This window comes from Canis lupus, chromosome 37 (assembly GCF_011100685.1).
Source record: "Canis lupus familiaris isolate Mischka breed German Shepherd chromosome 37, alternate assembly UU_Cfam_GSD_1.0, whole genome shotgun sequence".
NCBI lineage: Eukaryota > Metazoa > Chordata > Mammalia > Carnivora > Canidae > Canis > Canis lupus.
In genome coordinates, this window is record NC_049258.1 from 9,294,015 (window position 1) to 9,311,134 (window position 17,120).

At 40.5% G+C, this 17,120-nt stretch overlaps 1 protein-coding gene across 8 annotated transcripts in view; it reads left to right on the forward strand.

Annotated features, from left to right (window-relative positions):
• The window catches only part of SPATS2L (spermatogenesis associated serine rich 2 like), a 160,786-nt gene that overhangs the window by 32,256 nt on the left and 111,410 nt on the right, over window positions 1–17,120 (forward strand). For 5 of the 8 annotated variants that reach the window (XM_038585291.1, XM_038585285.1, XM_038585292.1 and 2 more), the window contains one exon: window positions 7,354–7,414. The exons of the other annotated variants lie outside the window; for them this stretch is intronic. The gene's annotated coding sequence lies outside the window, so the exon portion shown is untranslated. The remainder of the gene's footprint in view (window positions 1–7,353; window positions 7,415–17,120) is intronic. 8 annotated transcript variants of the gene reach the window in all.

Consider the following 17,120-nt stretch of genomic DNA (forward strand, 5'->3'; position numbering starts at 1 on the left):
ATAGGAAACCAGACGACCGAAAGAGGGTAGATCAACACAAACTTATCATCAAAGCTGAAAGAAAGAAAGAAGCTCAGAGCGAAAGCTGTGCTGACTGTGGGCCAGAAGTGTTATCTTTGTATCTCAAGGACAGAACGTTTAATAAAGATTTGGGTACAAAGTACACATCACCCTCCAGGCATGCTGAACTATGTCAACCGGAAAACTGTTCCTTAGGGTTTACAATTTCCCCTTTTTCCTAAATTAAAAAATGCTAATGTGAACTCTTGACTCTCAACAACACATGTTATTATTGTATATAGGGCAAAGAGTAAATAAGACACTTGCCTAATGACATAACAGTTCATTTTAACTCAGCAAGCTGGAAGTAATTTTAGCTTGTTTTCTTTTTTCCATGCTTCTTTAATGGAAATAGGCCACAATCATTTTTATCCTACCATTCTTCATAACCTTCTAGCATGCTTCCTGTTTATGCTATTAAGAGCTGTTTTTAAAGACCCTTGAGGGATATCTTTTAATATATTCTTTTAAAAATAATTAGTCATCTATAGTAACCCCTTAGAATGTCTGAGGGCTTGGAAATATAGAAACTTCTTAATGAGGTACGCTTAATGGTCTATGCGGAGTATTGCAATGTTTACACCTAGTTCAGCTAATGTAAATTATTTTTAATTAGTCATTCTGGAAAAGTAGTAGATGTAGATGTTTTAGAATAGGTTCAGTACCTAAAATGCACCATTTGGCTTTTATGTGTGATATTTATAGATAAAATTCTATAACTAGTATTTATAGACTTTTTAAAAAAAAATCACAAAGCCAATTGTTAGGGACTCATAATAATGTGAAGAATGTGTCTTGTTGGGGCATGAAAAATACCCATGTGGGACGGGCGACCATTTCTATTAAAATGCTTTATAAACTTTAAAATCCTTTTTTTTTTTTTTTTAATTTTTATTTATTTATGATAGTCACAGAGAGAGAGAGAGAGAGAGAGGCAGAGACACAGGCAGAGGGAGAAGCAGGCTCCATGCACCGGGAGCCTGATGTGGGATTCGATCCCGGGTCTCCAGGATCGCGCCCTGGGCCAAAGGCAGGCGCCAAACCGCTGCGCCACCCAGGGATCCCTAAACTTTAAAATCCTATACAGATGTGATATGTTATTATTCTTTTTACACTGGTGACATGCAGAACTTCTGGAGTGAGCATAGCTTTGTGTTTTTTTTTTTTTTTAGCTTTGTGTTTTAATGCTAAATATGTTCCTGTTTTGAGTGAGTCTTTTTTTCACATCTAACTCTTATGTCAGAGATACCCTTGAGTTCCCTTTCCGGGTTCCTTCATACTACACTTGACTTTTGAACCCTCCAGTCCACACTTGTGTCACCAGAAGCATGCGTCACATGATGCTTTAGAAGGAGCTGCCATTTCTAGGAAGGAATGTGAGCCGACCGTAGATGATGGCCATCTCCCCATCCCTCACTTGCCCTAGAAGAAGACTGAGCAATCACTCAATCACTCATTCCTGGTCTTCTGTGGGTCCTCTCATGACCTTCTGACATATCTACTCTTCAGAACCTCTCTACCGTAACACTCTTTGCTCTTTGGCATGATACTTTCTTTGCTGCTTTGGTATGTTCTGCAGCCTGGTTCTTTTTTCTTTTTTAAAAAAGATTTTATTTATTTGAGAGAGAGAAAACACACGCTGGGGAAGAGGCAAAGGAAGAGGGAGAAGCCGACTCACCACTGAGCAGGGAGCCCAGGGCGGGGCTCGACTCCAGGACCCCAGATCCTACCTTGAGCCAATGGCAGACGCTTGACCGACTGAGCCACCCAGGCGCCCCTCGTTCTTTTTTCATAGTTCTTCTAGGCACCTGCAGTTTGCATCTGGCAGCCTTGCGTGTTGGTTATTTCCTCTGTTCCTTCCTACCTTCCCAACACCACCTTCTCTGCACTTCAGCCTCTTCCCTCCTCACCCCCACCACAGCCACAGGAAACTACAAACAAGAAAATGTGTTCTGGCGATACTCCTCTGCTGATTTCCCACCGCCCTCTTCTCTGAGGGAAATTGCTCTTTTCCACAGCACTCCAGAGTTGCCAGCTGCAGCTTTGTTCTCCTCCTTTCACAGAAAGCTCACGTGGAGTGGGCGAGCAGGAGGCGGGAGGACTGAGTTGGGGGGCGGGGGCAGGCCCAGCTCTCTCTCCTCAGTGCTCCGCTGGGAGAAGTGCTTCATTGTCCACATCAAGGACCAGGCCATGGGAAACAGACTCCCCGACAGTCACTATGGGCTACACAAATATTACTTCCATTTAGCTTGACCTTTCATTGTGCTCAAAAATGACTGAAAATACTTAAATCGTGTACAGTATTTTTCTGGAAACAGAAATTAATGGGGTTCTTTCAAGAAACCACACTTGAACTTTTGCCCTTTTCTCTCTTTTTGACTCATTATATCCAATTCAAGTTTTCCTTTTATCATGTATTTTCCTTTTGTGAGAAATCGCTAATTTCTCTACTGATAGAATCATGAATTACAGAAGCAATGTAATTGTTAAAAATAAGGATACCCATTCGGCCTTAAAACAGCTCTGGGACCTGACTCTTCCAAACATTTTTGAAGTGCTTACCATGTAAGCCAGACTGGCTTTCTAATTCTGTAACTACTCTAATGTATTAACTCGATTAGTTCTCAAAACAACCCTGTGAGGGGGCTAGTGCTGTCATCTGTCAACGTTTTACGACATAGACACTGAAGCCTGATGAGGGTAGCTTGCTCAAGGTCTCATAATTAATGGTGGGTAGGGCCTGGACTTGAACGAGGTGGTCTTGCTTCAGTGTCCATGTTCTTAGTCACTGAACAAATAGCCTGAGTGACTCGACCGTGTCCTGTAATCTTTGGGAGCCTGACTTTCCCCATCTCTGAATTGGAAATAGTAACACCTGTGGTGAGGATCAAACACAATAATCATTTGAAAGGACTTCATACCCTGTGAAGAGCCACAGTATGAGATTTAGGTTGGGGTCAACTGTTGATACTTTCTATTAGTTGGGTGAATTTGGCCCTTGCTCCTTGGATATTCTGCTGGTTCAGGGGAAAAGCAACATGTTTCTCTTGAGGTTTTCTTGAAATCTCAGCAACCCTCAGATTTCACAATGAAAATGATTTTTTTTTTCCTTCCAAAATGGTGGCATTCGGGAATATTTAGCGCTTCGGCAAACTCGGCCTAACACTTTTAACATGCCAAGGAATTTCAGTGACACTTGTTCCCTTTAATTCTCCCTTATTCATGTAGTCCTTAACACCCTTTCCTTTTTTTTCCCCCCAAATCATGCAAAATCTATTTTCTTTCAAGTCTGCTCACCACATACTGGTGACTTGTCTTTGAGTGTCCTTCAATGTGTCATACAGGGTCTGGGACTTGTGTCTTACTGCTCGCAGGAGCCATGAAACAGAAGAGGATGTCAGACAAGGTTTAGACCAGTGGAAATGGAGTGGAAATCAACTACAAACATGAGGATTTAGAAAGGCCATGGCAAGGAAAAAGAAAAGAAAGAGGCTTCACAATATGGAACAGGAGAGCAGAGCTAGACTCCAGAGAGTTGTGATGGGTGGTGCTGGAAGAAGAGAACCAGGGAAGAAAAAGGGAGAGGAGACTGGAGCGACAAGTGGTAAAGGAGATGAGTATTTCCTTGCCACTGGTCTAGGGAAGATGGAAGCTTCCTCCTCCTTCTAATGCTAGACCTGCTTTCCTGGCAGGCTCCTGCATTTTCAGGTCTGCAGTTCCCTCACAAATTAGAATGTTGGGGGATCTGAATTCTTACAGTCCCTTGAGAAGAATGAATAGCCTCAGGGCCTGACTTTTTGTGATTCGTTGGAGCTTTTATGCTTCTTAGATATTGAGTTCTTCCTATTTTCTTTTAATGGGACTGGTATCGCATACCCAGGGTCACTTTGTTTCAAGGGGTCTTCCAGGCAGGATTCATGATCATAATGAGTTATTTTTTCCCCTTTTCTGGATAAGAACAATATCCTTGTCATTCAGTCTCCAAATATAGCAAGCAGTTATGATAGAAGAATATCCTTATGTTAGGAAAGAAGTTGGCAGCCTCAATGATGTGAAAATGTCCAATTTAGAAAACATGTTTAAAAAGAAAAGCGGCTTTAAGTCCTTTTTGGAATCAGGTGGAATAAAAAGGAATAAAAAAAATGTAAAAGAAAACGTGTGGTCTGACAACACATTCCATTTCCTGTCTTTAGTCTTACAGGTACTTGTTGATTTTGCGGGAACTTCAAATGTCATTTCTATCATTTCATTAAAATGTCAAACTGCAAACTGGTTCTGGCATCTAATTGGGAGCATAACTTGGAGGATAGATTTTTTAGCTGATGCATGTAATCAGAGCACTACAAGAATGTTGCCAGGGACTGTCTAGAATTGCTTTAAGAATGGTGTTAAGTGTATAAAAAGACTACTTAGCACAGGGAAGGGGAAAAAGACATCAAATCCTAAAGAAAGAGTCAAAATGAAATATAGAAGTTAATCCTGGCTAGAGGTATATAAATAGGGAGCTCCTAGTATAAAATTATCTGATTGATTAAAGTGTCTATAGTTAACATTCATCAGAATTATAGGTATAAGCACATCTATCACATTTGGCCAACCCAAACATGCCTGTAGTTCCTCTTTCTGAAGTGCTGAACTGACCATAGCATTTGAAATGCATATAACTCAAGTAAATAGAACCGTGTGAGTCCCTTTGTAGAGGGTAGTTTGACAATATGTATTTTTTAATCCTTTATTTAAAAATTTTATTTTATTTTAAGTAGACTCTACACCGCACTCAGGGCTTGAACTCATAGCCCTAAGATCAAGAGTCACATGCTCCATGGACTTTCATCACAGAACTTTTATCTCTAGGCATTTGTGCTGAGAAGATAAACTAAGGATACATGCAAAGGTTTTAGCCACAAAGATATTTAGCAAAGTACTTACTACTGCTAGACATACTTGCCAATCCTGCATTTTTCATTATTAAATCCATTATTTACAATAGGGTACATAAGAAATGTACAAAACAGATTAGTTACAAATACTATGTCTAGTACAAGAGTGAAATACACTGTTCAGCTCCTATAGATGATCTTGTAGATAAATGTTGATAAAGAAGAAGTTCATTCTATGTTAGGTGATGAAATCATGTTCTAGAAAAATAAGGATGTACAATGTGATCACATTTTTGTTAATGTATGGATGTATTCTTAGAAAATATACTTATTTTCTAAGAAAACCTGGAAATATATTTAAGGGTTTTGAAAGTGGTTCTCTGGGTGGTATGTATGATCATGGGTATTTAAAATGTTCTTTTTTGTTTATCTGGGTCTTTAATTTTCCTACTCTAAACACATACTGCTTTTACAACAAGAAAGAACCAACAAAGTTTATTTTTAATTGAAGAAAGGAAAGTATGTGAGCCAAACCATATGAAAATGACTGATTCTGGATAACTAGAGACCTCATGTGTTGTGTTTCAGCTGAATATATTTGTAAACATATTTCAGCTGAACATGTGTGCCTTGATTTGAGAACAGTGATCACTGTTTCATGCACCTGATTTAGCAGAGATTATGAGCTTTTTTTCCCTAATCTCTGCAAAATGAAGGAACTCAACTTTGTAGACCAAGTGTGGGGTTTCTTCCTACTTCCAAACCCCAGGTCTATACTTTCTAGGTTTACACAGAGAAACTGCTGAGTTAGAGACTCTTGCATTTCTCATATTTACAAGCTGCCAACTGGTGAAAGCATATTAATAAGGATTCACCTTATTATTTGTAGTACACTAACCTACTCTGCAGGTTTATCCCTGGTGTCTTTTTTCTGCTGTTTTGAAGAGAAGCTTTCAAAAGAGCTAGTTTTTCCATTATTCGATGGTTACTCTAGTTTTGAACTTTTGGGGGAAAGCTTATGGTGAGGATCACACAGCCAAGAACTGCTCTGTGTTCCAGGGGAACTTTGGCAATAGGTGGGTAGCGGTTGAAGCAGACGGTGGCAAAGAACTCACTTCCTTAGCAAATAAAATTCAAACCAGCTGTTAAACCCTCATGACCTTTCAGTCTCGGCCTTTGGTATCATGGAGGCCTCTGTCTGCCCACACCTTCTGGGCCCAGTTTAGCACAGGGAGGGGCGATGTCATATGATTTTACTCATCAGTCACTCTTGACAGATGTCATAATATTCTAATAATTTTCTCCTGCCTTTAAAAGTATAGTTTCAGAAGGAGTCCACAGTCATCAGAGAGGTAGATTACAGTACACCTCTGGCAGACAAGCTTCCTCATCCTCTATCTTCTGAAATGGAAGTTAGTGCAGAGTGTTGTGCCATGAGTTAGGAAACCCGTGTTTTAACTCTAGCTCTGGCATAAACTTGTTGTAAAACATTAGAGGCATGACCCAATCTTTTTAGGTCCAAGGTTTTCTCTGTACAGCGAGTGGGCTGACTTTGGTGGTTTTCAAGCTTCCTTTCAGCTCTGAGATTGTATGAAAATGATCTACAAAGGCCGTTTATTGTTGTCTACATAACTCAAGAGTGAAGGCAGGGCTTCTGTTAACAATCCAGCCCTGTGCTTCTTCCTCCTTCTTATCTCTCCTGGTGCAATAAACCATTGTTTTCTTGTTTATCTTCCTTTTCTCATGCCACACGACATTATTTCAGAGAGAATCTCATTCTGGCATTCTCTATATCCTCTAATGTATGATGTGTTTTTGTGACTAGTGAAAAAAAATTCTTAAGCAGCTACTTCCATTATTCTCCAGTTTTAAAAGCTATCCCCTGGGAACTAAATGTCAATTCAAACATTCGTACATTTGTTATCATTTCTAACCTAACCCATAGAAGTCTAAGGCATAATTTGAAACAGAAGAATTCCTGCCTTGAGACAGTGGACTCATGAATATGTAGTATGATTTATCCCTACAATTTAAGAAGAAATTAGGATATTTAACATTTTTAGCAGCATTTTCTTTCAGCATCTACGTTGAATATGAAAAATTCGCCTGCTACACATGCTTGCCAATTCTGCATTTTTAATTGTAGATAGCATATTTTAAAATTGAGTAACAATTTCAGATGAATCTACTGTAAAAGAAAAATCAGGTTAATCTAATGAAAGATTTACAAATCAGAGATTTTACTTGGGTGTTTTAGTTTGATATCTAATTTGTAGACTCTGAAATATGTAACATCTCCTTAACCTATACAAGGTATCTGTTTTCTGTAGTAAGCAAGAAACCCCAACCTAAACAGGCCACAGAAGAGACTGGAAACTGCTCACTCAATACCCATTCTTTCTTCCTTCCTTAGTTATACAACCTGACTTTATTCAAGGAGCCAGTGTGCCCAGCCAGAAGACTGCCTCCTGCAGGTAGGGGTGGCCAACAGAGAAATCTTTAGACAGGACTTCCAGGAAACCTCTACAGCAACAGTTGCCTGGGCTGTGCATTCCTTGACTCTGCTTCCTCTACATTCCTCTATGTTAGCTCTTCTCTGAGCTCCACATGTTCACAAGATGGCTAAGGCAGCTTTAGTCCCACCACTGTCTTCATGCAAACCTAGCAAAGAGAAAGTCTGAGTTTTCTAATAACTCAAAGTTCCAGATTTGCTTCTCTTTGGCCCGATTGCCCATTGAGGTTGCATCAAAGCCATGACTGAGGCACTTAGAATGATGATATGCTGATGGGTTCATCCTGGGTCATATTATCTCACCCCCAGACCCCTTCTGGATGTAGCTTTACTGAGTCCTCTAAAGCAGAATAGAGCAGCTGTGGGAGTGGTTAGATACCGGAATGTGGATAGATGCTGGTGGCACAAATATCTACCCTACCAAGTTTGCCAGTTTCTTCTCCGATTTATTATATAGTCTCCAGTAATGAGGTAAACTTGGTTTGCAAAGTTACAGTACACAATGATTTGGTCTCTGAATTCATTTATGGTGAATGAAATTGAAGTCTCAAGGCCACACCATTAATCCAGATTAGATATCAAAATATCTGTCTTTAATTTTTCAGATTAATGTCTTGCAATAAGCCATACAATTTCCCACTTTCATTACCTTCCTCTATTTGGCCCTCTGAAAGGGTAGAATCAGTTTGCTGAAAAATGTTTTTAAACCCCAAACAACTGTATTTTCCAGTATAGCTTGTTGATGCAGCAGAGGACATTGTTTCCAAACATAAAGTTGTATAACTAGTTAGAGCTAAATGGAATTTAAAATGACTTGTGATAAACCCTGAAAAAGTGGTACTTTAAAACAGTAATGTCAGCAAGCTGCCTATTATGTTACCATAATACCAGTGCTCTGAGTTTAGATGGAGGAGCTACAGGGCAATGACAAAAAAATATTGTGGGCTTCTGTTTTGTATGAGTGAACATGCAGAAGTGATTTTCAAGTGATTTACTGCAGTTGCATGTTGGGACATGGTATGCAACAAGACAGATGATTATGGCCACAGTTCTGAAAATGTTCAGATGGCTTTCAATTAGCTTTGGGCAAGGCTGCTTCTTGCAGAAGCCAGTATTGATTTTTCAGAGTGCCTTGTAGCTTTTCAGCAGAAGGGCTGATCATGTCAATCCTTTGAAGCCACAGGAAATGTCATTGGAGAGTGGACTGCAGAAGGCTCGCCTGCTGGGAGACTGGCTATCTGGGACCAGCGTATGGGTTCAGTTAGAGGCAGATCTAGCTCTGACCCTGGCCCCCCCACATGTGCCAGTAGATCACTCAAACTCTTGGAGCTTCGACTTCCTCATTTGTAAAGTGGGGGTACATCAGAATCTCATGAGAAAAGGCAAGTGAAGCTTCTAGCCAGGGCCTCAGACCTATCTGAGTATTTAATAAATGTTAACTATTGTTCTGTTTTCAGAGAGGACTCTTGAAAAGAGGGAGGGGAGTTGAGTTTTTCGCTTTTTTCTCTTTTCTGGCATTTCATTCAGAAAAAAAAAAAAGTGTGAGAATGAAGAAGTTGAGTTTGGGTTGGCTCCACCTGATGATGCTTTTACTTTGTCATATGAAAAATGGAGAGTTGATATTGGCATTTTGTAGGTGCTCTGTCCTCTACTTACTTAGGACGCAGGTTTGTTGAAAACAGCCTCTCTGGAAGGATGGTGTCATTGCATCACATCTAAGAATGGCAGCCATCTGCCGTGGGAGCAGCAAGGATTTCAAGAAGTCATCGAAACTTCAGGCTGCAGATGGCACCACGTTAAAGACCCCTGACATTCTTTCTGTTTGTCATCAGAGACCTGCTGGGAAGAGTGAGCATCTGAAAATAACAGGACCCAAGGACTGGAGACTGAAGCCTAGAAAGAAAAAGTGACTCAGAGGTCACGTTGATGAGTCAGTGACAATTGCAGGACCTAAAGCCGAGGGTTCCTGATACCCAGGTCAGGGGAAATAATGACTGTAACCACCGGATAACTATTGGTTATCCTCAAAGTCTCTCCTTCCTCTTGCCATAAGCCATATAAATTCCCTTTCTCACTACCTATATATGGCCCTCTGAAGGGGCAGTTGCTGGTCTCACCCAACCACTGGAGGATAGGAACTCCCTTCTGCAGATTCAGTTTGTTAGAAGCCACCTACTCCCTCCCCAAATGTCAACATTTGTAGATCTTCCTATTGTCACTCTCTTTTCCATGAATTGAAGCCACATCTCTTGCTGGAGTTCTCAGAGTAGCCACCCTCCTAAGCTGGTGAGTTGGAGAACGGCTGGAGGTCTCACTGTGAGTGCCTCGACTTCCTCCTAAGGCCCTTGTTTCCAGTCTGGTGCCACAGACAGCCCTCCATCATACCTGAAGCCTCCTGCTCCTTGGATTCCATTTTTCTAGAGAATAAACCCATGTCCCGAGGGCTGGGGAGGGTGGTTGCCTGGCTGCTCTGAGTGGGGTGGATCTCTTTCCTCCTGAACCTTCTTGGGGTTGGAGAAGCCAGCCATTTGGGGTCCCCAGCTGGCTGGCTTCTCCTGGACATCCTTATCTCGGGGTCCTTGAGCTCTGACCACCTCTGCAGAGTCCATTCTGCTCTTCACTTTGCCTTCCATCTTCCCAAACTTTTGTGTCACATCTCAGCCACTTGTGTCTCCTCACCCATTTGTTGTCCTTTTGGGCTTTTGCGGTTTTTTTTTTTGTTTCTTTCTCACAATACTAGCAGGTTTTGGAAAGAAGCAGACATCAGCGTATCTGTTACCTACCTCCTGGATGTCAGTACCCTCCCCCTTTCCATATGTTGTACAAAACTTCATCTCTCTTAGTACGAGGCTCTAATATGGATCTAAAGCCCAGTGAGTAGCGACTGACCAGGGATGACTGTAGTTTATTATGATTATAATTATAATTAGGGTATTGGGGATCTTGACCTTCAGCTACAGAGAATGGGTTAAGGAAATCTCTCAGTACTGATGTGTGCATTACCCCCAGCAAGGAACACACCATATGTCCAGTCACTACCAAGAACTTTCCAAATAACAAATTCAGGTTTTGTGTTATCACCAAAAATTAACCTCACAGTCATGTTTATGAAAGTGTTCTGAAAATGAAATGCACCACTCTGAAATCAATGGATGGAAATCAATGAGAACTCTTGAGGGAGAGGCGGATTTGCGTGTTCTTCTGTAGCTGAGCACTTGCAGGGAGGAAGTGCTGAACCTCTCTCTCAGTGCTTGTGTTTTTTAAATGCATAAACCAGCAGCAGAAGGCTTTCCCACATGTGTGCACATATCAGGGATGCAGGAAAACAAACGTGTGTTTAGTGTTAACGTACGGCAGTGGATTTTTGTGACTACAGCATGTTTGCAGTAAAAATATTTCAAGGCAAGACGCTTTTCAAAACCCCGAGAAATTAAAGTTAAGTGAATGGTGCATATTCTATTTTGCCAAGGACTAAAATTCTCCATTAACAAATAAATATATTAGCCTGTCAGTATAATTTTTCCACCACCTGATGTATTTTAGTTGATACTACATTATTCCTGGGTACTGACATGCATAATTGTTACTGAAGGGAGTCACTAATAGTGTATTCAGAATTGATGACTGATTTACATACCTTAAACTGAAAGGTGAGACCAAAAATTTTGGCATTTCCCCCTCCCCCATTCCTCCAGTGAGAGATTATAAATTGAGTTTTTGCTTTACTACAACTACCGTTCAGCCTTGAGAAAACGTAGCTAATGGTAATGTCGACTTCAGCGTGAGATAGCCCCGTGGACTTCATTCAGAAAGTGCTGGATTCTAGAAATATCTGAAGGGCCCGGTGGTAAATCTCTGCCTCTTGACATAGTTCTTTAAGAGGGTGGATCTGGTTCAGTATTGTTCAATTAATGGTTGTTTCCTACGATCCTTTAATGGATTCTGAGAATGTTGTTATATCTCTTCTCCAGTCTCTTTGGCCACCTTTCCAGTTTGGGTACATCTCAAGTTTTATGTGTATGTGCTTGAAGAAAGAACCAGAGACTGATGATGTCTTTCTGTGTCCCACCTCTTGGGTTTTGTTAGCGCCCCACCAATGAGACAGTGCCTCATGGTTAATAGCCAAAGGAGAAGCAGCTGCATTTGTATTCTGAGTTTGTGTCCTTGTGTGAGCAAAACTGGCAATTTAAGGACGATGGAAAAGGGCATACACTTAAAGACATAAGATGAGTTTTGCAAGCTGTCTATTAAATACAAACCCTTTTGATTTTGAAGCCACTATATAACCAGCAGAAGCTAAACAAAAAATAAAGGCAAACAAGCAGTGTTTCTCTCTTAAACATCATCCCAAATAACTGGTTTAACCAGTTTCTCCGCCAGTCTATTGATCAGTTGCTCTGGCCTGGTGCAGATGCGGCTATGGAATGCTCTTGTGAACCTGCTGCCCTTTTTTTTTTTTTTTTTTTTAACCCTTGGCTTTAGAATAGCTGGATTTAATGGCAGGGGGCCTCAGCCTCCGTCCCTGAAGGCACTTTTCCTCCGACTCCTTGGAGGGGGAAGCATGATTAATTTCTCCCCCTTCCTGATGATAGGCAAGATCGGCAGGCCATGGGTACCCCCGTGCCAGCACACCTGAATTCAGGGGGCAGCTCCCCAGACAATTGCTCTCTTGTTCCTTAGTCTCTTGGGCCTGGGGAGCAGTGAGGGCGAAAGGGTAATGAATTCCTCTAGGTGGTGATAAGAGCTACATTCCAAGAGGATTCACGGCACAAAAACCAGCTTCTAGGAGGAAGAAACTGAAAAAGCGAGGGAAGGGAGACACCCACACTGATGCACAAACATAGACGCACAGTGAGCTTTTTCCAGTGTGCTCAAAACCACATTCCGATTTTAGCTGTCAGAAAGTGCAGCTACTTTGACAAGAGCATCTACATGCTTTAAAAGGCTTGGGAGCACCTTGGTTTGCTGAAGGGAATTGTGGTCATATCCTCCACTTCGCCGTAACAATTACATCTGGTGACTATCACGACCTCCTCCTTGATCAAGACGCAGAAACATTTTCCGAATACCTTGATTTCAGAGTTTTCAACCTAGAGGAGCAGAAGAGGGGAAGAAAAGGTTCACGTAATTCGTGAACCACATCTGAGAATGGTTCTGTCAATAGAAATTTGGCCCCATTTAAATGTTCCTCAAATGGCAGGATCACTGCAATGAAATTTGGGATCCTACTTGTGCAACTCAAGTGGAGGCCCCTTGTATGTGCTTCAATGGATTTATCTGGTGAAACGTAAAGGCAGTATCATTCCTGTGTGCTAATCGAGGGCCAGAACCAACCCACACACATCTGCCTAGCGATTCCTCACTGCTGTTATGAAAATAAACCTCTCATTTTTTACAGGAAGTCACTACCCCCGAAGGGAAAACGAGAGCACATGGCTGTGGTCCTTGATTTCCTCAATCACTTCCAACCCTTTACCACCCCCTCCCCCCAGTTGTTGGGATACCCTAAATGTTCAGATTTTAAATCTAAACACCTTCTGTCTTGCCATTTCCCCTATTGCTGCACGTGTGTGCGCGTGCGCACACACACACACACACACACCAGACTTAGTTTATCTCCACAAAAATAATTCTGAAAGTGTTTGCTAATCAGACACATTTCTTGAGAAATAAACACATCATCAGCTCTTATGGAAGCAATGACTTTTACAAGTACTGTGCTATAGCCTAAACCAGAAATACATCACACTATTGTAGGAAACTACAGCTTTTACATTTTCTTGTCTGAACTCTGCTCCTCTTTTTAGTGAGAAGAGGACATCCATCCCCTAAATATCCAAGCAGGGCTTCGGTAGAGAAGCCTGACCCACACTTTGTGTGGCCCAGTCCATCGGAAATCTACCCTCTTGATGTCAGTACAGGCTTAATGAAGTTAAACATTTGCCTAGTGAGTTTGTTTTTGAGAGGAGTCGCTTCAGGAAGGCATGTTGGAACAAATCTAAGCTTAGCTAACCATGAGTAATTCTTTGCCCGTGTCCATAATTTTAACAATGTGAATCATTAGCTCAGACCCTGTTTTTTATCCCAAAGAAGAAAAGATGCATTAGGCAAGACCACGAATTTTAGTGAAGGCTCTTTGTGCTTTAGTAGAAAAGAATGTTGATGTTCCTCACCTTTGTGCAAGGAGATGACTTTAGCCTTGGCCTCGTGACCCTTAAAAAGGAGCCGCAGGTTTCTGCAGTGTAACCTGCTCTAGTAATGAGCCACATTTGGCCATTTCCATCTTGCTTACGTGCTTTGGTCTCCTGCCTCTGGAGGCCTCACCAAAGTGGGAGGCTAATTATTGACAAGGATTCTTGTTTTGTTTTGTTAAGATTTTATTTATTTATTCATGAGAGACACTGCGTGAGAGGCAGAGAGACACAGGCTGAGGGAGAAGCAGGCTCCCCGCGAGGAGCCCGATGTGGGACTCGATCCCAGGACCCCAGGTTCACACCCTGAGCCAAAGGCAGACTTCAACCATAGACCCACCCAAGGTGTCCCACCAAGGATTCTTGTTAATATCCTTTCTTCCCATTTTGAGGGAAAGTTTGTAGAAAATACAAGTAGCTTTAAATGTATTTTAAAGTGATTTCTGGGATACACAAGAAAATGCTTTTCAATTGAGTTTGTTAGTTATTTGCTATGACTGAACAAACCAGATTTTAGCAACAAAGGCAGTACCTTTGACGTCTTGCCAGGGTTGTGTTTTGTAGCTAAACATGACATTTAGGAAATGTCAACTCTGAATGACTTTTTAAAAAATTGTAGTAAAGTACGGTTGGATATACGTACAATCTCTGATTTACAAGAACTTGACAAACAAGTTTCCAGTGGACATAAAAGGCCGCCCTTCCTCCTTCTCTCTCCCCTTTCAGGATCCCTTTCATTTCTCCTCTTTGCCCTTCCACCCGTCTCCCTCCCATCCCCCTCAGTGTCAGGCCACTTCAAGCACTGCCATGGAAACTGCCTGTGGAAAAACTTGGCTGTTCTGGAAAATGCGTGGTTTCTATAGAAAAAAGTGGAAGAAGAAACTGTGTAATAGGCACAATTGAGCCTGGCCCCAGAGATCACTGCTGGGGAGGACCAAGTGGACTCCCCAGTATTTTCTTTAATGTGGCATGATTCCTTTTTATTCCATTTACTTTCTTTGTCTTAATTTACAAGTTAGTTTCTCTTTCTTTCTTTCTTTCTTTCTTTCTTTCTTTCTTTCTTTCTTTCTTTCTTTCTTTCTTTCTTTTTCTTTCTTTCTTCCTGATCTAGCTACCTTTGAGAGAGTCAAGGAAAACTGCTTTCATTTGGTGGATTGAGTCAGGCTATAGTGACCATACTCATACACAACCCTTGTGTATGTTTAGCGCTTTTTGTCTTACTGTTTACAAAAGATTTCCACACACACATTTGTTCTTCAGCTGCTTTACAAATGGTGAGACAGACTCAGAGAACTTGAAATATTTGAGCTGCTAGAAGCAGAACTAAAAACTGCAAATTTAAATTCTGAATTTAGTTCTCCTTCCATTCCATATTCCATTGTGTGTGTCAGTATTTTTATGCATTATGTTTTTGTATATTCACACACGTGCACACATCTCTGCCTTTTTAAATAGTGGAGCAAACCTGTTTGCAGATGATTAAGAAACAGTACAATTCACAGACTCTCAAACCATCTCTCACCTCAATATTTTGCTATCTTATAAGATCCTTATGCCTAGACGGTGAAAATTAGATAACTGGGCCTTATTTTGAGAGCTTTAGAGATTGAGAATGTTGTGTGTGTCCATAAAACATACTTAAAAACCTGAATGTTAAGATTTTACAACTTGACTAGGAAATAGCTATGTAACTATTAATTAAAAAATTAATAAAATTCATGAAATATATCTTTTCAATAACAGGCCTAATCCCAACACTAATAGTATTTTTACGTCTGTGTTTTGCACTCCTTATGTATAGTAAGTCAGTACACTCTTGGCAAATGGGTATTATTTGTAGCTACAAAGTATATTTGAATTCCATATGAGAAAGCCAGGTTCATTAGATATTTTCATGTGTTAACCTTCTGATCAGGGCTTAAATAACACAGTTCTGAAACTGAAAATGATGAAACATGCAGAAAAACACATTTTCCAGGTCTATTTATAGTAATAATAATGATAGTTCTAAACAGATTGTCTCACTGGCAATGAACATACAATGGGGACATGATAAGAGATGAACTGGTGCCATTTTCTGAGATAGAAAATTCTCACATTTTACATAAAGCCAGAAGTAAAAATGGTTCCAAGAAAAAACATGTGTTAAGAATTATAAGTGTTTAGCTTAGAAGGAGGGAAAAAAATTGGGTTATCACAAACATTGCTTTTTTTTCCTCCCAAAGTATAGAAACAGTTTCCATTCTCTGACTCCATGATGTCATACTCTGAATAAGAAATAGTGAAGGAAATGGAATTATGCAAATCAATGACAAACTTGGTATCAATTAGATTTAAATAGGAAATGAAAATCTGAGCAGTGTGGTAAATATCTACTAAAGCCTTAAAGATCGTGGAATTATTATTTGTTAGAATCTTGTTTATGGCTAAAATTGTGTAAAGTTCTACCTAAATATTTTCTCAAACTATAGCATCATCCTCTATAAGAATATAAGAATATATATATATATATATATATATATATATAATCTATAAGGATCTATAAGAATCTATAAGAATATAAGAATGTTAACATTCTTAACAGATGTTGAATTTTTGTTCCATTCATTATTATTTTATGGCCGGGTTTTGGGGAACATATATTTACCTCTCTAATCTGCCTCACTTATAGGTTACTGCTATTGCTGATGGTCATCCCAATGGCAGTATCTATAGGATTAGGTACACTTGGCTCTGCTGCAGCCTTTAGCATTGCTGGCTAAGTGAGGCCACTAAGAAATGAAGCCAACCCCCCAGTGACCTGGAAAGACTTCTCCCTATCTGAACCTGACAGAAGTTCATAGGCTCTAAATCTCAGCTCACCCTCTCACTTTCTTTGGAGACTGGTAGGCAGTTATGGAGACCAGCAACTTGTGCCTTTCGAAAAACCTGGAAAGGGAGAAAAGCCACTATGTAACTGATGTGATTTTTTTTTTTAAATGCCTCTTTTCTTAGTTTAAACAGGGTTTGAAAAGCCAACCCAGACCAAATTATTTTTTCCATACTTTGATACATCTTGGCTAAATTTTAAAGCACAGGTTGTATTTTATATAATGAGGACAGGGAAACTTTATTCCCATTTCACACAAAATTCCAAGTACAGTGACTTGGTCTAGGTCCATTTACATGCAAGTAGACCATCATAATGTTAACTGTGAGCTAGCATTGGGTTTTAAAGTCTTTGTAGTTAATTTTAGAGCAGCAGTATATACGTGAGAGCAGTACCTGTCTCCCAAGTGCATTGCGGACATCATGTTTGAGAGGTGACAAGGATAATCAGTTTGACTTCATAGCTGAAGGCATCCAAGCACAACAGAGCCTGGGAGAGACTTACTTAACCAGAGACAAGGAAACTGCCCTGATGTCAGGCAGCTAATGTCCTGTCACTTGCCAAACATTCCTGCTACAGATTCATGTTCTGAAATTTTCATGAACCAA